General features: G+C 36.3%; 1 long non-coding RNA gene across 2 annotated transcripts; it reads right to left on the bottom strand.

Annotated features, from left to right (window-relative positions):
• Positions 1–558: 558 nt before the first annotated feature.
• On the bottom strand, positions 559–8,869 carry LOC130105674 (uncharacterized). 2 transcript variants are annotated; one of them, XR_008809649.1, is made up of 3 exons: positions 8,597–8,869; positions 1,236–1,278; positions 559–644 (listed from the first exon to the last, which is right to left on the bottom strand). It is a non-coding gene; the product is annotated as an uncharacterized LOC130105674 (long non-coding RNA). The 2 variants fall into 2 exon arrangements; XR_008809650.1 differs by lacking the exon at positions 8,597–8,869 and adding an exon at positions 7,913–7,990 and having other exon boundaries at positions 560–644.
• Positions 8,870–12,126: the final 3,257 nt, after the last annotated feature.

Here is a 12,126-nt window from a genome sequence, read left to right as displayed (position 1 = left end):
TGTTTCGTTTTCTCTTTTTTCCACTTTCCTTTCAGTATTGGGTTAGTTAATATTGCTTCGGAATTTGCAGCTAGATGCATTTCAAGCGCATGCACCACTGACGAATTAGATAACAAAAGTTTCACTGCAAAGCATTCACCTGTAGCATTAAGACCATTAAACCGCTAGGTGGAGATAAAACCCCCTTCAACCATGTGGTTTAGTGGAAGGATTTCAAGTGCCTGTCTTCAACATCCCTCTAGGCTGGATCAAAATAAAACCAGGTCACCATAAACCCGCTTGCATGTGAATGACACTGAAAGAGAAAAATAAAACTAGATGTTATGCAGTCATATACCCTTAAACTGTAAGCTGCTCCCCTGGCACGTCAACCTCAATGATCCAGAGACATTTATTTTCTATCACATCATGCAATAAAGATTATGACAGTGCCTGAGAAATCTCCGAAGTGTAGCCTACTCCTTCAGCCCCTCACCCCCCACCCCCCACCGTTCCCTCTATGTTTTCCAACAAGACTTGCATACTTACAGGAAAAGTTATCCCAATCCCCTCTCACTCACCTCTAAGGGTGCTCTGGAAGTGGGTTAGACTTGAGAAGAACCCAGGTGGCCACATGAAGTCTACCCAGCTGCATTCCCCCGCCTCTTTGAAATGTACAATGTATACATGTAATAAAACATTAAATGAAACATTAATAAAAATACAAAAAGGAAATTAGCTGCAAGCAACACTGTAAAAAAAATATTTTCATGACCTACAACTTTTTTTTTCTTTTGTCAAATTAACTTGGATATAATTAATGTGGTTCGGATAACATACTATTTTGAATATTTCTATTTATTAAACCAATCTCATTAATTGTATAATCTCAGTGAACGCAACCAGGTAACTTACTTTTTTTTAGTTAAACCAACAGTACTTTTTTTTACAGTGACAGCAACACGTTAAATGCTAAACTAAACATTCTTTATTTTCAGAACATAAACTATACCTTAAATATATGCGTGGCCGGTTCAGAACACCAATGTGTGTGAATGAGCTGAGTTATGGAAATACAACTCTGAATGAAGGTTCTGCCCAAAGCCTCTATATTTTCAGTATATTATGAACAGGCAGCTAAATCTCTTAGCAATTAAGCTGTGCTCAGCATCAATCACGTTTCTCGTCCCATTGGCCACAGTTTTATAGCTGCTTCAGACACTAGCTGCTGAAAAGTTAAAAGTGAAGCCCTGTACCTGGATTATGTTGCCTTTTGATGTTTTTCTCTCTCAGACGTCCCTGCAAAAGACGTACTTACACACACACACACACACACACACACTTACACACAGACAGACAAAAAGGCCCCTTCTGCCATCTAAAGGCCAAAGAACAAGACAGACCACCAACAGCCACAGCATAGACTGTTAGGCTTTTATGGGCCTTGACCGCCTAGTGGCTTAGAATGCATTGGGTTCAATATTTTGTTGGTGGCGGGAGGGGGAATCAGTTGAGTCAGGTATACTATGGCCTCAAAGGCCTTGGGGAAACACCGTGAGTTGTAAATCCGGGAGTCCATGAGTCCTTTTTATGGTGCTATATGAATGAGACTTGGGTCAACTTTCAATTCAGAAATAAAACAAGCTCAGGCTAAAACGTGCTTAAAAGCACCGCAGCTTTTGTTTCGGGCCTCATTCCAGACAAAAGTATCAAAGAGGACAAGGAACTCATTGTGCGACGTCCGCAGAGACAATTGAATTGTGTACGATGGCTAGGATCTGGTGACAGACGAGTGATTTCATGGAAAAACAGAGGGGAAACAAGAAGGAGCAGAGAAGGGAAACTAAACTGCCCTTTTGAAATGGGGGAGGAGTGATAGAAAAAGGAAAAGAACAAATGACAAATAGAGAGGAGATAAACCACACTCCCTACTGACACACATCCAGGTCACTGCCTCTATAACAGTATCCCCTGTGCCATGGGGTCTTTCCTCCAGCATGGCGTCGTTTGATACAGAGACCAGGCCTCTGAAGCAACAGGGTGCCGACCCAATCACAGACTTCGCCCATCCCCTTGGGTTACTTTTGGCTTTCACTGAAAAAAAACAGATGGCGTCTTGCATTTACCAGCTCGGCTACAATGAGCGTAAGGGATCTGTTGTGTTTTTCAGCCTGTGATTGTGCTTAAGGCTAAACTCTGAACACAACAGCAACATTTTAGGCAAGACGGATTCTTCAGTTCACATGAAAGAAGCAAATCCGCATCCATTGGGTTTCCGAAACTCTGCAGGACTACATCTCCCAGAGGTCTTTGCGAGTCTGTAAAGTAACAGCACTGTTGAAAGCTTTGGAGGAGACGCCAATGCTAAGCAGAGCTGCTCAAAGGGGTGTTAGCACCTGGGTGGTAAGGCAACTTTCCCATGTCATAACAGCTCTGGCGGTTTCTATCACACCGATTACAAAGCTGTAAAAATACTTGAAATGCACCGCATTAAAACGGCATCGGATTTATTACTCTCAGCGATAACGCAACCTCTGTGTTCGTCAATACGCACTTTGTGACACGTTGACTGACAGGTCCAAGTATGTGCTGTCAATACAGAACAATAGCCATGTCTTATTCAAAGGGCGGTTAAAAGAGAGGATGGCATTGACCCCGACACCTCGACACTTGAAGGTGATACTTTGATAACTTCAGATTTGTCTAAACCCATGAAGAAATCACAGGATAAAACGATAAATTGAATCAAAAATGCAAAAAGTCATTAGCATGACTCAAGGAGAACCATGTGGTCTTAATGACAAAGCCTCTCTCTGTAATGACCTTAGTTAATGGCTACATTGCAAAGGGGCCGGGGCCCCATGTCTGCGAGACACAGACAGGAATGAGATGACAATAAGAGAGGCCCAGGCAACCAATCAACCACTGAGAACGATACCTTCTTAACCCTCTGATGGTCTTCGGGGTCTATTGGACCCCAAATGACTTTTGCTTAAATTAAAAAAAATGTTCTCTTTGTCCAAATGGTTTAAAACTTTCTACGGCTCTCAACACTTTCTAGATCTACAAAAAAAAAAAAAAAAAAAATTTATGATATCTGTTTTTATGTTGGCGTGACAAAAATAGTCACACTCGTGGTCTTCGGGGTCTATTGGACCCCGCAATCAAAATAGACAAAATAACATCATCAAAATCAGAAACAACGTAGAACACATAGACAGAAATGACAGAAATAAAGTGGCACACTTCCAACAATGCAAAAAACATCCACAATCCAAAATTATCATGCTCACCACAGGCGCACACACACACACAAACACACACATAAAGAGGAATACATTTATACAGGAATACATACAGACTATAAAAACTGTTCTCTTATCATTTGTAAAATAAAATAATCTAAAATGCAGAACCACCAGAAAAATAAATTGGTAACACTTAGACGCATTGAAAATGTGCGCACACACACATACACACACACACACACACACACACACACACACAGACACACAAACACACACACACAGGAATACATTTGTAAGGCTATAAAAAGTCTTATAATTTGTCAAATAAAATCATACAAAATGAAGAACCACCACAAAAATAAATTGGTGACACTGTACACATAAAAATAAAAATAAAATGTACACACACACACACACACAACAACAACAACAACAGTGAAGTGCCAAACCTGCTCCAACCCTGTCTGCAGAAGTCATGCGGTTTACCATGCATAGTGTTTTTTCAGTACAAAAAATGCTAAATTTTGACAAAAATTATTTTATTTTTGATATAATTGCGATTTTATAATATTTAGATATGAATCCAACTGAATCCAACTTTAGAAACTATATCTTTCAGTAATTCAAATAGCAAATAGCATATAATGGAGCTCTATAGCCATCTAGTGGTTAAAGTGATTTATTACAAATTTTAACCTGTATTTTCCAAAAAATGGGCAAAAATCTTACATTAAACCTTGTAAAATTATCCATGGTATCCCCAGGAATGAAAGTTAGAAATCTGGGTCTTTTATAAAGTTTATTTAACATAAAATGCTGTTTTTTTGTATAAATCCTATTTAATTAAATATTTATTTATTTATTTATAGAAATTTAAAAAAAAATCATAAATTCTCCAAAAAGTGCACAAATGTTGAGTAAAAACATTAATAAACAGAGTAAAATTATATTTGTTAAAAAAAAATATATTGTTCGGTTACAAAATTAAATGTTGTTGTCTGGGGTCCAATAGACCCCGAAGACCACGAGTGTGACTTTTTTTTGAAGACCATCAGAGGGTTAAAATAGACACATTAACGAGAAGCTTTGGAAAACAAGCTGATGGTTACGAAACCATTTCGTCTACTTGATAAACAAAATTAAAATTGCATTACAATTTGTTTTGATGGTCTTACTGTAACACAAAACTGACTTGAAAAACCATTAGTGTGTCAAATTCACTCTGCATAGTTTTACATTAGAAGACATGGCAGTGAGTGGTCAAAGGAAAATGTAACCCCCTAATTCCTACCAAACAAGCTGTTTCTCACTTTTGGTTTATGGGCAGCACCACACACACACACACTCAGGGTAAGGCTTCACACCTCATTAGCTGAAATAAAACCCATCCAAGCATTTGAACGAGTTAGGCCAGGGCATTTTTACCTGCCTTTGCAATAATAAAGTATATGTTTTGTGTGTTAGTTTATGTCCCAAGCTTAAATAATGTTTGCATTTAAAGGGATAGTTCACCTAAAAATAAATATTCTGTCATAATTTACTCACCTTAATGTAGATCAGAATTACTTTCTTTTTTTTCTGTGGAACATAATGGAAATCAATAGACCTTGGACCTTAATGATGGATGTTCAATGCATCAATGCATATTGAATTTAACACAAAAGAAAACGAGGCTGTGAGAGATAGACTTGCAGTCTCTGCAAAGGCAAGCACTTGTATAAAGGTCCTAGATAACGTAATTTATGTAAAACTGTTTAAATTTTTTTTTTTTTCTCGGAAAGACGTTTTGTCAGCTAAATATTCAGTATGTTGAGTAAAGTCCATTTACCCCACTGTACTTCTATCCTTGCAGCCTCATTTAATTCTTGTTGTTAAGGTCTATGGTGACCAAAACTGTTTGGTTGCAACATTCTTCAAAATATCTACTTTTGTGTTCCAGAGAAGAAAGAACGGCATGCTACGGCATCCTACTCGGCATTCAGGTTTGGAATGGCATGAGGGTGAATAAATGACAGAATTTTCATATTTAGGTGAACCAGTATATTTCTTGAAATAAAGTGCCATTTTTAATTCCTGTTTTTTATGCTTTATATTTACAATATAAAAACATGAATGTGTATTATAAAACATAGTATTTTTTTTTTTTTAAATAAGTAAATACAAGCAGGAGTTGGATAAATATCCCATATAATCTCAATGGCCTATGATTTTGTATTTATTGTCATTTGAGACATGCAATGAAGATGTGAACAATCTGTAAAGAGTCAATTCTGAATATATTTCATGCTATAATTGTGTACTAATTAACAGAAGCCACCGTCTCACTGTGGGATAATTTGTCATGGAAAACTTTCTCATTAGGCCAAAGACTAAAACAATCTAACTATCAAATTTTTTTTTATCACTGTGTGCATGCTAGCGGATATGTGGGATTTCCTGGCTGCGTGTCTTCTCAGTTTTAACTGTGTCCATTCTCACTAAGGTTAATGAAGTGTTCTTCAGTCTCCAGTAGTCTTTCCATTTAGCAGGCAAGAACGAGAGGGACAGAGAAAAAAAGAGCGATATACTTAAGGTAAGTTACCTCATTTTTTTTAGTTAATACAATGAAGGAGACTCAAAATGTTATGTTATCTAAAAAACACATTAATTTTATCTAAGTTGATTTGACAAAGGAAAAAAAGTTGTGATGACAAATCATGGAAATAACTTTTTACAGGACAAAGGCAAACTATGCCTGATACATTATAAATACATATTAATAAAATAAGAGAGATACAAATAAAAATAAAATCCCTTGTTTTTACACAATTCACATCGTTTGAATGCCTACACTTTTATAGCTCTGGATAAAGAGATTTACGGCTGTGTGTTTCTCTGGGTTACATAGCCTTTCTTATTGCAGGGTGAAAGGTCAGTGATAATGTGTATGGGATGAAGCAGAGATGAAACACTAAAGCTTGGTTATCTCTGCGGCCCGTTTCCCACAGTAGATATGTCATAGAGCGCCTCTTTTTCCTTACCTTCCCTGACCCCTGCGCTGATGTGCGCGTCTGGATGGTTTTGTCATTTGTTGTGCTTAACATTATAGACATCGTTCACCACCAGGACAGGACCAATCTTTGCTCGGTGCAGAAATGGCTCCTGCTGAAAAGTTTCTGATAAGTGTTGATGTTGGAATGCTGTCCACGCCGCAAAACTACTGACCGGAATTATAAAGCAAAGTTATTTTTATCATACCCTTTATTGTTTTATATGAATTCCATTATATATATATATATATGCTACCATTGGTATAATATATTTTTTAATATTGTTTTACTGAGACTGACTGATGTTCTTTCTTTTTGAGTTCTGAATGTGTAAAAAAAGATTTTTGTAATTACTTTATAATATTAATATAACATTAATATTCTTTTTCCTCTGACTTACAGGTTTTTTTTTTTATTCGCTTTGGTACTTTTTCACAAGTAAAGTGTACATTTTCAAAACTCTCAGTCGAAAAATCTAAACTGATCACACTTGTAACTCATTATTTTAAAACCTGATGCCATGCTTTCATTGTACACATTTCAGTCCACATAATCATTGTTTCAAACACAAGATTATTGTAATATGTAATGTGGACATTTGGTTTAATCACCGAAACACAACCGTATGATCTTCTTTCAATTTAGTACTTTTAACAATCAAAAATCATTTAATAGCAAACAATGCAATATACGTTTCAAATCACCCTTGCTGCTAAAAGACCAACGTGATGAGAATACGTGTGTATTTTTACGTAAAGTGTAGTTCTATCAACACAGGCTATAGATGCCACATTAGAAAATACACTTACATTATCTAATTTATGTAACATAAAATCCATAATGTTTGTAATAGTATCCAGTGTTATCAAAGGGTGTGATGAAGTTATGAAACTGTTATGAAACTGTCGTGAGGTTTTGTGCTTCAGTAAATGTTCTCACTGTCCCATACTGAATCTATACTGTAGTTGACCTTTACAGATTTAGCGAGTTACAGTAATGTGGCAGTCTTTACCATGGTAAACTGTTTACAGTATCACAGCATGCATACATATGTAATGTAAAAAGCTGTTTGATGCCATCTGTCTCCCTTCTACCAATGCATCTCTTATCAATCTGATGCTATACATTTTCTCTCCCCTGTACTATATCCTGGTCTGTTCACAAATTGCAAATCTCTCTCTCTCTCTCTCTCTCTCTCTGGTGGTTATTATCTATAAATTACTTATGTAAATTAATTACATTTGGTTATCCATATCGGAAAATGCAAACAAGTTCTATGAAAACTGTCTATGGAATCAATATCTATTATAAAATCTATAGGTGTACCAAATGATTAATTGATTGACCATTAAGTTCAGTTGGATTAAATAATAGACAAATGTATTAAACTGAACAAGAAGAGATGCAAATTAAAAGTTTGATAGCTTTATGAAAGGCACTGTGAATGAAACATTTATATAGATGAAACACTTATTTTGTGTATTATACCAACACGATTAAAAACATGCTGAAATGTTTGGAAAAGGTGCACTTTTGATGATCTGTTGTGATATTAGTAGAAGAGTTCTGAGAATGTACACCTTATTTGAAAATAGTACCAACAATAAACAATTATAGTTTTGATAATATTGAAGCAACTACAAAGCAGATTTGTACTTTTCAGACATGTAAACTTCATTTGTTATCCAATAGTAACATTGCTTCTGTATCAATTTGATCTCAGCAAAACATACTGTAGAATAAAACAATAAAATACAATAAATAAACAAATTGCACATGTACACCAATCAAAGAATGTTAGCATGTGAAAATGAATATAGCTTTTATTTATTTTATATTATCATAAGATTAAATCTGTCATACTCCAAACATAATTAACTGAGACAGACAGATCATAGACAGACAGAAGGTAGATAGATAGATAGATAGATAGATAGATAGATAGATAGATAGATAGATAGATAGATAGATAGATAGATAGATAGATAGATAGATAGATAGATAGATAGATAGATAGATAGATAGATAGATAGATAGATAGATAGATAGATAGATAGATAGATAGATAGATAGACTGTAAAAAGTGATCAGTTGATTGAACTTAAAAAATTTGAGGAAAACCGTTGCATTAAAATTATTAAGAAAATAAACTTCTATGCAGTATTTTTTTTCCCCCATTGCCTTTACAAAACTATCAGTATATGCCATGCAAACCATCCCCCACTACAGAGCATTCCAGGTAACATGTGGAAGCTAATGAGTGAGTCCAGGCCACATTAAGTGCATGCTGCATAGGTGCTGTACAGGGATGAACAGATAAGAAAAAGAGATAGGAAGTACCTCATACAGTGCCTCTCTTCTCTCTGAACGAGCTGTTCTCTTTGATTAGTCAAATGAGTGGAGCGTCTGGTTGTGGATGTTAACGTGATTAGGCCTTTGCTCCGATGCCTTGATGTCACATACCCTAAAACCAGAGGCTTTAGCGGCACTGAAGGCCAGCTGGTAGATGGCTGGATTCTGGACAGCAGGCTGGGGTGAGGACAGCTGTGGATGGAAATAAGAGGGCTCTTAAAGGGCCATAACTGGACCACCCATTGCTCTTATGCCTTTGAGTAACACTGAACAGGTTACCATCAAATTTAATTTTCACAACAACAAAAAAAAAGAAGATAATTCTGTCATCATTTACTCACCATCATGTCATTCCAAACTTGTATATCTTTCTTTCTTCTGCAGAACACAAAATATATTTATAATACCCTTTCCAGACGAAAATAAGTCATTGAGCGACATGAGCGTTCGATGATAGAAATTAAAATGTACATTTACAATTTGCACTGTGCTGCCAAAAGCTATGTTTTAAATAGCTAATATAGCTAAGCTATTTTAAATAACTTATTAACAATAATCTAAACTGAGTTATTTGGTAATGACTGTGCAATATAAAGAACAATAAATATATTGGCTAAGAGTAAGTTCTTATTATAGAGCAGGATTTCGACATATTTTCATGCTTTTCATTTACTGTTGTTCTTAACCCTAGAATGCATAAAGGGGGTCAAATTGACCCGACATGCTGTGATTTTTTAAATATTTTATCAAAGACAATATATTTTTAATTTTAATAAGTTAAAATTATTTATTCAAAAAAACTTGTTTCTGACCCGCATTAATGCAATTTTCATATTTCTTGGTCATAGGATGGAAAAAAATATATAATTGTTGTATCACTACTAAGGGGGGTAAACTGACCCGTATTCATTTCCTATGGAATTTTGACTCAACACAGTATTTTTTTTATACATTTTTGTCAATAATATTATTTATTTTCTGAAAACTATGGATTACTTAAAAATGTTTTGTGACTTTTTTTTTTACTCTGAGCTAATTGTTTGCCTCAGCACCAACTGTTTTAATACCTATAGGTGAAAAGTAGAATGAAAAATGAGTAATTCACAGTATTCATAAAGTGGATGACCTACATACCATTTCCGCCAGGATTCTGAAGTTCACGTGGAATGAACACTATTAGACCATGGGACAACAATGCTGTTGAGGCGGATCTAATACAATCAGATTGCATTCATACTAAACACAGTCATGCTATAATTTCCATACTAAACACATCTTGTATACATCACCATACAATACACTATATTAAATTACATCACTTTTGTAACAGTGATGAAGATCTTCATCAAATGTAGGACCTACTTAGTGTATGCGATTTCAAATGCAATTGATGAGTAATGAAAGGCTACAGGATTCAGTTGTAAACATTTTAAATAAATGTAACTTTCTTAGTATCTTGGAAACACACACGTGCACTCAGAATAATACGTTCAATATACATGTATAATCGTATTTTTTTTGTTGTTGCTACCAATCCATATTAAGTGGCCTACTAAAATAGAGTAACAAACAAATATTTATTTGTCAAAATAATGTTTTTATCATTTACAGCATCAATAATTCATTTTTATCAGTGTACTGTATAATATAAATAGTATAAGAATGATAAAAAAAGAGAACACTGGACTTTATTGGCTGTGATGTGGTATTTGAACTAAATGCTGTCATTGAAAATCTAGGAAACTGTTAAGGCTCCATGTTTCCATGTGTAAATCGTAGTGGTTCTGCACAATGGCCACTCTGGTTTCTCCAGCTCTGTGGGCCTTTTGTGTGGGACTGTGTGTGTGGGCACACAGGCATCGGGCACACCCTAATACTGTCCGGGACAGCAGTCGTCTCCAAGGCTATTCGTGCAGTCACAAGCAATTAGGAGAATCATCTCTCTGAAACACAAAGGTTAGCAGCATGCCAGCTTTCATCTCCACTGTCCCTCTCAGTCTGCGGGTGGCATTGTCAAAGGCGGCCATTATTCAGCCTCGCAACTGCCTGGCCAGAAATAAATGATATTGTTGTGTTGAGAAGTCTCATAGACCGCCTGTAGAGGACTGCCAGAAAGCAATCGAGGATTTCCCTAACTGCGGTGTGGGAAGCATTTCTTCATCTTAAAATAAATACAGTTAGCACGGACCAGTGTTTAGTGACCACTGATAAGTAGTCTGCGTGTGCAAGCGTGTATGTTTTGGTCAGTATGAGTGCCCTCTTCCACTAACAGCATGATCCAGTACTGTATGTGAGAGGGCAACGTGAGGAGCAAAAGGGAAGCAGGAAGCTATAAATCAGAGAAACTGCCCGACCGATTGCCCTCGCTAAATCAAATCAGCGAGCAAATGCTTGAATTCTCTCCCTGTCGCCCTAACCCGATTTCAAAACCGGCTCCGCAAGACAACGTATCAGTGAATGAAGCCTCAGGACTGAGAGAGGACGTCCAAAGCCAGTCCAACGAACACACGCGCGCAAACTCAAACCATGGCCAGGCAACCGCTGACACTCACCAGATACCCAGCAGCCCCGGTGCTAATCTGTTTAGCCTCAGCCCCAGTGTGGTTCTGTGTAGCCATCGGCTTTTGTTTCGGCTTTGTGAAAAGAAGAGCTAACCGAATTTTGGGATGGGTAATTGATGCCAGCGTATATGGTTGTTCTTGGAACAGGAGAGGGGAGAGAGTTGATAACGTGGTTATATTGTATATGCAACGATTAATCGTAATGTGAAACAGACACAGTGTCATAGCTGACTTTGTTATTTGTCCATTCTGCATCGTGTGATGCGGTCTGCCTGTGATTTATTGAATCAATGGCATGATGTTGCTTTTACCAATCTCATAATGTTTTTTGTTTTTTTTGTCTTTTACCCTTCAAATAGCCATTCAAGCCTCTGTATACACAATTCTTGGATAGAGATGTTTCATTTACTCTAATGCGTCTGTTGACTTTTAAGAGGAGAAGTTCCTCATTTCCAGACCCCACTCCTTCTGTGAAAATGTGCTTTTAAAAGTTTGCATTTATCAGTAGTTTTGGGAGAACTAGGTTTCTTATCCATATCTTAGCGAAGAGAGGGATCAGAGGTCAGAGTTCACCTTGTAGTTCCTAAAAGTGATGATAGGCTCAGCAAGGCTCTGATAAGAAGGAGCCACCAAGCTCTGCATATTCTGGAGCCAATCAGGCCAGCGATAAAGGGAATTTACACTCTGATATATAGATTTTTAGAAATATGCTTGAAATACTTATTTGACATTTGAAGATTATCTTAATCTTAAAAATGAAAATGTAAATAAAGCCTGTATTTTATAGTGCATCCACAGAGTTTTCTGGGGGGGTTTTTCCTCTCGTTTCTATTTATTTTAAACCGTCACACACATTAAAAGGTTAATGTATTCTTTCTGACAAATCTGTTTTTTTTATCTTATTTGATCAATGTTATTATAATTTGGTTATTATAATTTTGTTCCATGTAAGAGTCA

This window comes from Rhinichthys klamathensis, unplaced genomic scaffold (genome assembly GCF_029890125.1).
Source record: "Rhinichthys klamathensis goyatoka isolate OS25496 unplaced genomic scaffold, OSU_Roscu_1.1 h1tg000325l_1, whole genome shotgun sequence".
Taxonomy (NCBI): Eukaryota; Metazoa; Chordata; class Actinopteri; order Cypriniformes; family Leuciscidae; genus Rhinichthys; species Rhinichthys klamathensis.
Note: the sequence above shows the minus strand (reverse complement) of the source record. Positions and strands in the feature narration are given on the sequence as shown.